Raw genomic sequence first — 12,374 nt, 5'->3', positions numbered from 1 at the left:
CTATATCTATATATAACCATTTCAAAAATTGTTTTAACTGATATAAATACATATATACATGCAAATATATGCATTCTTTTTCAGTTAAAAATCAATAAAATAGAAAAGACATACAGGTTTTTTCCCAAACATAGCACATAATTTTTAAATGATAATAAATGTATAATATTGAATTACACATTATACTAATTAAACTAAAATATACTAATTATACTAAAATACTGAATATCCATCACATATTAAAGAATTTAATAATATGAAGGAACTATAAATAAATCTAGGCCAATTTTCATTTCATATTTTTAAAAAGAAGATAATGTTTTCACCTGAACATTATCAGAATTTATATATATGTTCAAAATTACAAATGTTTATTACAATACCTTGAGCAACTACTAAGAAAACAGTACAGTATTATACTTAAAATATTAAAAAAGGATGCAAAATGTAATTCAAATAAAATACTAAGTTATAAGAAATAAAAGAGAAAGTACAGAATGAGAAACAGTGAGAAAACTCAGAAAAAATAGTAAATTGATAGATAAGTCACAATATAATTAATTTACATATAAGTTATCTAAATGTACCAATTAAAAGACAGAGATTGGCAAAGTGGATACTATTCAAGGTCCAGTTATATGGAATTTAGATAAAGTTACTTCAAATATAATGATGTAAACATAATATTAATAAAATGATGAAAGAAAATATATTACACAAAAATTAATTTAAAAAATGAGTAGCTATTTTTGTATCATATAAAGTGATTTTAGAATTAAGAAATTTAGTAAAGAAAAAGAAAGGTACTGATTGGTAGTAAAAGGATTAATTTACCAATGAGACATAGTTATTGTAAATGTGCCTCTCCACCAACAGCAGAACTTCTCAACACATGGAGCAAAAATGGATAGAACTGAAAGAAGAAATAAGAAAATTCACAATTATAGTTGGGAAATTCAAAGCCCCACTTTAAGCAATAAAAAGAAGAAATAGACAAAAGTAAGCAATAATATAGAATATCTGAAAATCACTACTAACCAACAAGATCTAATATACACTGATAAAAATACCCACTCAAGACAGCATTCTATTGATGTGTCCATGGACCATTTACTAAGACAGGCCATGCCTTAGGTCATGAAAAGAATCTTCAACAAATTTAAAATGATAGAAATCATGCAGTATATAATCTCTAATTATTACAAAATCAAATAATAAATCAATGGCAGAAAGAAAATATACAACATACTTTTAAGTAATTCATTTTAAAATAGTAAGACTCAAAGGAAATAAAACAGATAGAGAATGAATGAAAAGTAAAACAAAACAAAATGTATCAATATTAATGAGATGTCTCTAAGGTAACAATAAAAAAAATTATAGAGCCATATGCTTATTTTAAAGGGACTAAAAGGACTGAAATTAATAATCCAAGTTCTTAATTCAAGAAACTAGGAAAAGAACAACAGCAACAAAATACTCTGAAAGTAGGAGGAAAGAAATAATAAAGATAAGAGAAAATACCAATGAAAATCAAAATAAGAAGCAATAGAGGAAATCAATGAAACAAAAGATGTTCCTTCCCCCAGAAAATAATAAAGATATTAAACTCTAGAAAGACTAAAAAATGAAAGTAGTAAAGATGTAAATAATAAATGTTAATAATAAGACAAGTTGTATTTCAGATCCCATATTCATTAGAAAGACAAGAGAATACTGCCAACAACGTTATACTTATACATGTGACAATTCATTAAAATGGATACATTTCTCAAAGACCACAAATTATCAAATCTCAACCAAAATGAAACAGATGACCTGAATAGTCCCAAAACCATTAAAAAATAAACTGAATTAATAATTTAAGATCATCTGAGAAATAAATCTCCAGGTCTAGATAATTTCACTGGAGAATTTTATGAACACTTAAAAATGAATTAACACAATTTTATAGAATCTCTTCTAGAAATGAAAAAGGAAGGAATAATCTCTAATTTATTTTATAAAAAGTGACAGTTACTCAGTGGTATCTGACTCTTTATGACCCCATGGACTATACAGTCCATGGAATTCTCCAGGCCAGAACAGTGGAGTGGGTAGCTTTCCACTTTTTCAGGGGATCTTCCCAACCCAAGGATCAAACCCAGGTCTCCCACACTGCAGGTGAATTCTTGACCAGTTGAACCACCAGGGAAGTCCTACTTTTTTTTGTTTGTTTGTTTTTAATGAATCCTGACACCAAAAGCCCAACAAGGAACTTAGAGAAAAAATGTAGGATTAGAGGAAAAAAAGATAAGTACATTTGCATGTCTCTCAGGAACTCAGATGCAAAATTCTCAACAAAACCTTAGTGTTGAATCCAGGAATGTATTAAATAATTTTATACACACAATAAATAATTTTATACTTCACAAGCAAGGGAGGTTTGTTCAAGGTATGAAAAGTTGGTTCATTATTCAAAAATCAAACCATATAATCACCATGTAAACAGGCTAAAAAATAAAATCACATGAGCCTACCAACTGAGGAAGAAAAGCAACATCTGAAAAATTCTAACACATCTTCATGAAAAAATTCAGAAAAGTAAGAGTATAGGAGAAGTTTCTCAGGTTGAGAAAAAGCACCACAAAAATTTTTATAGCTAGCATCATATCATACTTAGATGAAAGGCTGAATACTTTATCCCTAAGACTGGAAATAGGCAAGGATGCTTACACATCACTCTTATTTAATAAAGTACTAAAAGTTGTAGTAAGAACAGTAAGGAAGGGAAAGAAATGAAGGACATATAGATTGGAAAGGAAGCTATAAAGTTGTTACTCTTTTTAGATGGTGAGATTATCTACATTGAAAAATCCAAAACATCTATAAAAATTAAAATTTAGCAGTAATAAATGAGTTCAACAAAGTAGTAGGGTATAAAATAAAAAATAATCATTTTCTAGAAATCAATAATTAACATATGGAAATGAATTAAAGTCACAATATCACTTACAATTGTGCCAAAGAAAATGAAATACTTAGGTATAAATTAAAACATATATAAGGTCTCAGTGATGAAAATTATAAAATGTTTAGGAAAGATACCAAAAATACCTAAATAAATAGAGAAATTTACCATGCTTATGGATTGGAAAAACTCAGATTAGTAAAAATATCAATTCTACACTAATTATATATAGATTTAGTAAAAAAAATATAAAACAAAACTTCCTTAATTAGAAAAAAACCCTCAAATTTCACCATATTTTACATGCATTTTTCACACAAATTTATTTACTTAAGAATCATCATTTAATCATTATACATCCTTTGAAGATACTTACATCCCAATTTTCTATATAGTCGTTCTTAACCAAGGGAAAGCAGAGGACAAAGGAGTTGATCTCTATTCTCCAAGGTGATAAAAATATCTTCCATTGAGACAAATGTTTGACAGTTTAGCTTGAAACCCATTATAAAAAACTAAGTTTCCTTAAACGCAGGTGTCCTTACATTCAACAACCCATTGCATATGCAAGTGTGACGTGACTCTCTTTCTCTTACTCTACGGAAATCAGGACCTGTGAAATCAGCATGAGAAAACTATGGATGACGCTATGTGTACTGCTGGAAGTGCCAAATTGTCTATTGTCTCAAACCCAGAAACCTCACGTCTTCCACCAGTTCCGTGAAAGTGTGACAGGCTAACCAGTTGTCTTGTAAGAGGGTAGAATCTCAAACATGTCACAATTCTTGACAGGTTTCTTTCTCCTTCCCCTCCCTTGAGATGCTTGTATTTAGAACTAGTTACAGTGCTATGAAGCAGCCCTTGCCGGGAAGACACCCTATGTGTAAGTGCTCCCACCAATAGCCCAGGTATGTCCCCAAATGATAGCCAATATTAGTCAGTAGATGTGAGTGAATAAGCATTCAGATGATTCCAACCCCAAGGCTTTGAGTCTTCAATCTGAGGCCCAGACAACTTCTCTCTGCTCTATGCCATGTGTGAATTCTTGACCCATGGAATACTTGGGAAATAAATGGCTTTAAGAGAGTTTTAAGCCACTAAATGAAATTATGTAACCATAGTAACTGGAACATTCCTTAAAAACAAACAAAGAAACAAAGAACAACATTTTGTTTCAATATATCTTGATTTCTTATGTACAGGCTGTTTTAGAAGGAAAACATTTCTCAAAAAATTTTAATCCTGTTTTTGGCTTTGACATTTACTAACCCTTTAAATTTTAGTCAGTCATTTACCATATTTGTATTTCCTTCCTTCACAGCAGGGCGATGTCATAAGATTCTTTCATTACCCGTAGTGATATTTCATTAAAAATATTTATCATTTAGTAAACAATGATGAGTTTATTTTATGGTCTAGGCCATGGACCAGGTCATGTGTTAAATTAGACTTTTCTTTACAAAGCACATTCTCTCTCTAAATGTTTGAGAGGAACATTAATCTGAGTGGAACCAAATTGCATGTTATTCACAGGATTCAGGCCATATTAGTTGACAAAGGTAATGCTATTCATTTGACACTCCATAATATTTTTAAAGTTAATTCAACAGATATTTGGGTTGGCCCAAAACAAACGTTTTGGCCAACCCAGTTCTTATGGTATGCCTACTTACCATGTTCTAGACATCGTGTAAGGCATTTAATAAATGATCCACCACTATTAGTACTAAATATTATGTGTCATGCTAGAGCCTTCCATGATCTAATGATGCCTCAAACTGGACTGTAGCCAATTAAAAAAGAAAAAATTGCTATTTGTAAAATGTCATTGAAAAATTGAAAATAAGAACAATTTTAATTATTTGATTCTGAAAGAACATGGGCATCTGTGTTAGTCACTCAGTTGTGTCTGACTCTTTGTGATGCCAAGGACTGTAGCCTGCCAGGCTCCTCTGTCCATGGAATTCTCCCGTCAAGAATACTGGATTGTATTGCCATTTCCTTCTCCAGGTGATCTTCCCGACCCAGGGATCAAACCCATGTCTTGTGGATTGCAGGCAGATTCTTTACCATTTGAGCCATCAGGGAAGCACATACTAAACATTCATTATTAAAATATAATTTTATTACCCTAAGATATCATGGTAACATGATGTCAATATTCCGTATATATATATATATGTGATCTCTTGAGTCAGAATCATAAAACAAGTTGAATATTAAGGGGATTCCAGCCCAAGATAAATAATAATATTGGCAAACTGAGTACTCTCTGAATGAGAATATCCAAATGAATTTTGACTACAGTCTTTTTCCATGTTTGTGTTGCTGAGTTGCTGATATGAAATATATATTTATTATATGAAGCATACCTATGACAGTTAAATTCAGATAGTGTTATCTATAACAATTTGTATTGGCTTCCTCCCAAGGATTTTGATTCGCCATGCATGAGAATAAATGAGAACCATATGAAAGTCAATAAGTTCTTGATAGTACATGACATTCTGTGTTCTCTCATCCTTGATTTTAGCAAACATTCCAAGGCTTTGGCTTCCATCATAGATGGTGATAGGCTTAAAAAATGTAAGGGCTTTTTTCTTGGCTTCAGATAAGAATCCCAAACTTAACACACTTCCATAAATCATTGGTGTGCAGATCTGTCAGAAAATAGCACAAGAGTACTACTTTTTCCTTGTGGTATTTGGTGTTTCCAAATTAGATTATTTGTTGAATGTTCAAGGGAGCATGTTTTCTTGAAGGGTTCACCATATGTCAGACAAATCTCATGCTCTTGAAAAGGAGTTCACAGAAATGAAATCAAGGGTAACTGCTTGCCCCCTCTTCTACTACGGTAGTAAGAGTCAAAGAATTCTGCAGAAATATGTCTCTGCTATAGTCACTGAGTATCTTCATGCATATTGAAAAGTGGCAAGATGGAGACTACCCAAGATCTTAAATCCAGTATGAATTTCATGACTGTTCTTCGGATTTTATCCTCATTAGTAGTATTATACTGACAGGTAATAAAGTGTAGCCATTCAGAGCAAGGGTCCTGCAGTTGATTTTGATTTAGCTCTATTTGATAGCTGTGCAAATCTGTATGATTCTTAACCACTCTAAACCTCAACCTATAAAGAAGATAATAACACACATATCATAGAACTGTTGGGAAAAATTAAGTAAAATAGCATATATTAAGTGCTTGGAACATGACAATGCTTAATTATTTAAAACAAGTAAACATAATAATACATAAAGATGCACATATATGTAATAGAATTTATGAAGTGGTTTTAAAATTCTTGTTATCACTGCTCTTGTCACTTTTATTAATTTTAAGCGGAAAATTATCATTGTTCAAGGAAGAAAGATGATAGCCCACTTGGTGGGAAAATGTGATTTAATTATGACTTTTCTCCATCAACTTGTAACTGGGTTTTCCCAGAGAATTTGGGGGTGAGGACTCCTGTAAATTCCAAAATCTTCATTTTATAGAGAATTTAACTCCACCACTTATTTTTCAGAATTGTGTCTAGATCCCCTGGGTCAATAGAATGTGTATCCCAAGTGCCCCATAAGGTGGATAGTTTTTAGTAGGCATGTTGGCATTATTTGTACATAAGAAGGGAGTAGGGAGGATCAGAATAGCTTTGGCATTTACCTTGTTAAATTTTTATAGCTAAGCTCTGGTTCAAGGGTCTACTTAAATGACTTAACTGTACTAAGAAAAATGAGAGCATTGAGACCTATGAAAGGAGTCCACAAAATCTTATGAAAATGAACCAGTTCTAGTAGAAATCAGCATATTTAATGATCCAAGATACACAACTGGAACATTAACTAGTTTTTATTGACCTGAAGGAATTTTATACTTTTCCTTATAGGGACAAAAATTCAGGACATTCCTCTTTATTATATTTTCAAAAATTGTTGTTGTGTTGTTCAGTCACTAAATCACGTCTGACTCTTTTTGGCGCCATGGACTGCAGCACGCCAGGCTTCCCTATCCTTCACTATCTCCTGGAGTTTTTTCAAACTCATGTCCATTGAGTCAGTGACAAAAATAGTTTTAATTAATTGATCTAAATAAAAAATTTGAATGCTTGGTATATATCAGACATAGCAATGGGCCGGGGGGACACAGTAATTTACAAGGCATAATTCTTGCTCAAGGAGCTTTCAGCCAGCACTGGGAAGATGAGACCAGAAGAATGAATAAAGATTGGCTAGGTGATTCTGGACAAAAGTGCAGGAAGTTCAAAGACGATTCATAAAAAAGAAAAAAACAAAAAGTGGGGCTTGGTCAGAGAATTACAAGTGATTCAGGACAAGTGTGAGGAGAGAGTGGACAGACAGGAAAATGTAGAGAGAAGCGGGGTTTTATCCCAGGCAGGTCTTATGTACCAATATTAGAGTATTCTGTATTCTAGAAACGGTTAAGTTGGCAGCTGCAGGCTAAGTTCAGCCCTTAGATGTGTCTTCCTCATTATTGTGTGTTTTATCTCATTAAGAAATATATAAAAATTCTCACAAAAACTCAGATCAGAAATTCTCTTGAAAGATCAGGAATTCACATTGGATCCTTGTAGCCCAGTGGCTGAGAGGTTGCTTCTGGAGGAATGAACAGTGCTTTTATGAGTCACTGCATTCTCTACTTGCTTCACTCACTTTTATCACCTGTTGGGCCCCTGAAGCATTTGCTTTTGCAAGCCTCCTAAGAAGAAACTACAAAACTAAATTTGCTTTAATATGTTAGTCTGACTGATATTGCAGCTATCAGGTTTGGATTCAGATGAATTTACTTAAGAGATTACTTCAGTAATCAAGACAAATGATGGGGGACTAACAGAGGTATTGGTGGGGGGTAAAGAAAATAATAGAAATTAGCATTCCTAATATGGAACCATGGATTTGGTGATCTAAAAGAAGTTAGAAGGAAGAGTAAGTGATGTCATTTTAATTTCCAGGTTAATCAACTTGAGGGTCATTGTTTCAATTTAGATATTCAAGAAGCAGATACCAAGATAGAATTAGACCTGCCAAGAAATTTTTGGTGGGCATGCCAAGGAAGGATTGAAACAGGGAATAAAAGAAGGCATAGAGGGACATCTCTGATCGTTCAGTGGTTAAGAAACTGCCTTCCAATGCAGGGATGTGGGTTTAATTCCTGGTTGGGGAACTAAGATGCCACAGGCAACTGAACTTCCGGGCCGCAACTACCAAGTCCATGTGCTCAAGAGCCCATGTTCTGCGATAAGAGAAGCTCCCGTGTCCTGCAACTAGAGAAAGCTCACACACTGCAGTGAAAGAGCCCGCACACCGCAATGAGACCTAGTGCAGCCAAAATAAAATAGATAAATATAACAAAATGAAAGAAGGCATAGAGAGCTTGTAGATTGAAAAACAGTTCTGACACCTATGAAGCAAAGAATGTGGGATTGGATCCGATGCTCAGACTGCAGTGCAACTCTGCGAAAGTCTCAGCCAGGATAACGGCAGCATGATATTCAAGGTTGCCTATGAAAGGAATCAGTTGGTTGCAAAGAAATGGGGCAGAACTGGTACTCCCACCATTCTCCACGGCCTGGTGTAAACTATGCTGGGGACTTTGAAAATACAACAGCTTGAGTTTGTCAGCTAATTGCTCTCCTTCTAATACATTCTCTCTTGAAATGAGATATGAATAGTAAATGCCCATAGAGGACACAGGTACCACTGATAGAAGTATTGGATTCAAGTAATGAGAGAAGACAGTAAAAATGGTTGCTTGTAAAGAAGAAGAAATGAATGGATTTAGCAAGAGACTGATGTTTTCTTAATGGCCTTTTGGATGTCTATTACACGATAAGCCACACTGTAAGTGAGAGACACGAAAGGCACTTTGTGAGTGCTCAGTTGCTTGAGACGTGTCCAGCGCTTTGCTACCCTAAGGACTGTAGCCTGCCAGGCTCCTTTGTTCATGATATTCTCCAGGCAAGAAGTACTAGAGTGGGTTGCCATGCCCTCCTCCAAGGGATCTTCCTGACCCAGGGATCGAACCCTCATCTGCTGCATTACAGGCAGATTCTTTACCGCTGAGCCACCGGGGCTGCCCCTGACAAACTACATATGTGAATTAAAGGACTTGTGGCAGAGATTGCTCTATGGATTCCAAAAGCTCTCTCTCTCTTTTTTTTTTCTATTATATGTAAGCACACTACTTGCCCTATCCCCACTCTCTTTCAGCCAAGTGTAGCGGTATGATTGTGTTCTGGTCAATGGAGAGAGATGGTGATATGTGCCACTCACTGGCAGGGTTCATAAACTCGGCCGCAGACAATCCTCTCTCCCACTTTACCAGCTGGAAGCAAAGGATTCCAAGGCCTTACCCTCCACAAGATGGAGAGAGCATGGGGTTTGAATCATTGCAAATGAGACCACTTGGGGAAGTAATTACTTTGTGTTATTCTGGGTCTAAAATTGTATTTTTAGTATGATAATCTCCTGGTCCATCCATGTTGCTACAAAAGGCATTATTTCATTCTTTTTAACAGCTGAGTAAAGTAAGTCAGAGTGAGAGAGACAAATATCATATGATATTGCTTATATGTGGAATCTAAAAAAGTAATATAAATCAATTTACCTACACAACAGAAATAGACTCTGAGCAAACAAATCTATGATTACTGGGATTGTGTGTGGGCGGGGGGATAGATTGGGAGCTTGGGACTGACATGCACACTTTGCTATCTTTAATATAGGTAACTGGACTTCTCTGATGGTACAGTGAGTGGGAATCTGCCTAGCAATGCAGGGGACTCAGGTTCAGTCCCTGGTTCAGGAGGATTCCGCATGCCTCGGGCTTTATAAAGTCCATGTGCCACAACTACTGAAGCCTGCCCTTGACCCACAACTAATGAGGCCCCCTGCCACCACTGCTGAAGCCCACACTTCCTAGAGCCCACACACCATGCCGCAACTACTGAACCTGGTGTGCCTAGAACCTATGCTCCACAGCAAGAGAGACCACAACAAAGAGAAACCTGTGCACCGCAATGAAGAGTAGCCCCCACTCACAGCAACTAGAGAAAGCCCGCAAGTAGCAGCAAAGACCCAGTGAAACCAAAAGTAAAAAATAGACAACTTGGAAAAAATAAATAACCAATAAGGACCTACTGTATAGCACCATGAAGTCTTCTCAATACCTAAATGAGAAAGTAATTTGAAAAAGAATAGATACACATATAGCTGAATCACTCTTCTGCATACTTGAAACTAACAAAGTATTGTTAATCAATTATACTCTAATATAAAATAAACATTTTTTAAAATAAAAAATATATTTTTATTGTTTTAACCTGATGACATTTGGAGATTAAACTATTATACTAACTAGCATTAACCTAAAAAAGTGGTCCAAGATAAAGATACATGTATATGTATCACACAAAAAGATATATAGATTTTGACATAGTATCAGAGACACATTTTTACTTTGAATTATTTTTCTAAAGCTTTAGCTTCACATTCTCAACACTGAATTTATTAAGGTTTGACTAGCACCATAAATTTAGCTAGCTTACATATTTAACTTCTCCTAATTTCCTACTTCTAACAATAGTGCCAACATTTCCACAAACACTCCAGACATTTTATAGTTCCCTTTGATTCTTACCTTTGGAACAGTTCTCATGTTAGATTGGTAAATTCCTTTCTTTCCGTGTCTTTGTATGCATCCTATTCTCCTTATTTATTCTATTACTATCATCCTAGAGTGTTTACTTTCCTGTCTAAACACGAATATAGACGCTTACTTAATCTACAGCCCTTCCCCAAATTATTTTTGCAAATGGACCCTGTCACTGTCCCCAGAGTATATCAGGGATTACAGTAACAATTATATTACAGAAAAAAACACAGAATAAGAAGATCCCAGTTTGAAATATCTGTTTATTAACTGGGATGACTCTGGAAAGATGAACTGGACATTCGGAGCCTTGATTCTATCATCTATTAAAAGTAGATAAATCTATTCAAACTACCACACAATTCCATTCATTTCACATACTAGCAAAGAAATGCTCAAAATCCTTCAGGCTTCAGCAGTATCTGAACCAAGAACTTCGAGATGTACAAGCTGGATTTAGAAAAGGCAGAGGAATCAGAGATCAAGTTGCCAAAATCTGTTGGATCGTAGAAAAAGAAAGAGAATTCCAGAAAGACATCTATTTCTGCTTCATTGGCTATGCTAAAGCCTTTGACTATGTAAATCACAACAAACTGTGGAAAATTCTTAAAGAGATGGGAATACCAGACCACCTGACCTCCCTCCTGAGAAACCTGTATACAGGTTGAGATGCAGCAGTTAGAACAGGACATGGAACAAAGTACTGGTTCAAAATTGGGAAAGGAGTACATCAAGACAGCATATTGTCACTCTGCTTATTTAACTTCTATGCAGAATTCATCATGCAAAATGCCAAGCTGGATGAAGCACAAGCTAGAATCAAGATTGGAGGGAGAACTATCAATAACCTCATATATGCAGATGACACCACCCTTATGGCAGAAAGTGAAGAGGAATTAAAGAGCCTCTTGATGAAAGTGAAAGAGGAGAGTAAAACTGCTGGCTTAAAACTCAGGATTCAAAAAATGAAATCATGGCACCCGGTCCCATCATTTCATGGCAAATAGATGGGGAAAAGATGGAAACGGTGACAGATTTTACTTTCTTGGACTCCAAAATCACTGTGGACAGTGACTGCAGCCATGAAATTAAAAGATGCTTGCTCCTTGGAAGAAAAGGTGTGACAAACCTAGACAGCATATTAAAAATCAGAGTATTACTTTGCCTACAAAGGTCTGTATAGTCAAAGGTATGGTTTTTCCAGTAGTCATGTATGGATGTGAGAGTTGGACCATAAAGAAGCCTGAGTGTCAAAGAATTGATGCCTTCGAGCTATGTTGCTGGAGAAGACTCTTAAGAGTATCTTGAACAGCAAGGAGATCAAACCAGTCAATCCTAAAGCAAATCAGTCCTGAATATTCATTGAAAGGACTGATGCTGAAGCTGAAGCTCCAATACTTTAGGCTCCTGATGCAAAGAGCTGATTCATTGGAAAAGACCCTGATGCTGGGAAAGATTGAAGGCGGGAGGAGAAGGAGACAATAGAGGATGAGATTTTAGGATGGCATCACTGACTCAGTGGACATGAGTTTGGGCAAGCTTTGGGAGATGATGAAGGACAGGGAAGCCTGGTGTGCTGTAGTCCATGTGGTTTCAAAGAGTCAGACACAACTGAGCATCTGAACATAACAAAATCTATTCACAGTATTGTTGCAAAATTTAATGAAGTGATTTGTAAATGGTGACAGGAAAGCCCCTGTCTCATAATAGTGCTTAAAATATATATCTTGAATTAAATATATTCTCTTTACCTCC

This window comes from Dama dama, chromosome 31 (assembly GCF_033118175.1).
Source record: "Dama dama isolate Ldn47 chromosome 31, ASM3311817v1, whole genome shotgun sequence".
In the NCBI taxonomy this organism is placed as follows: Eukaryota; Metazoa; Chordata; class Mammalia; order Artiodactyla; family Cervidae; genus Dama; species Dama dama.
Note: the sequence above shows the minus strand (reverse complement) of the source record.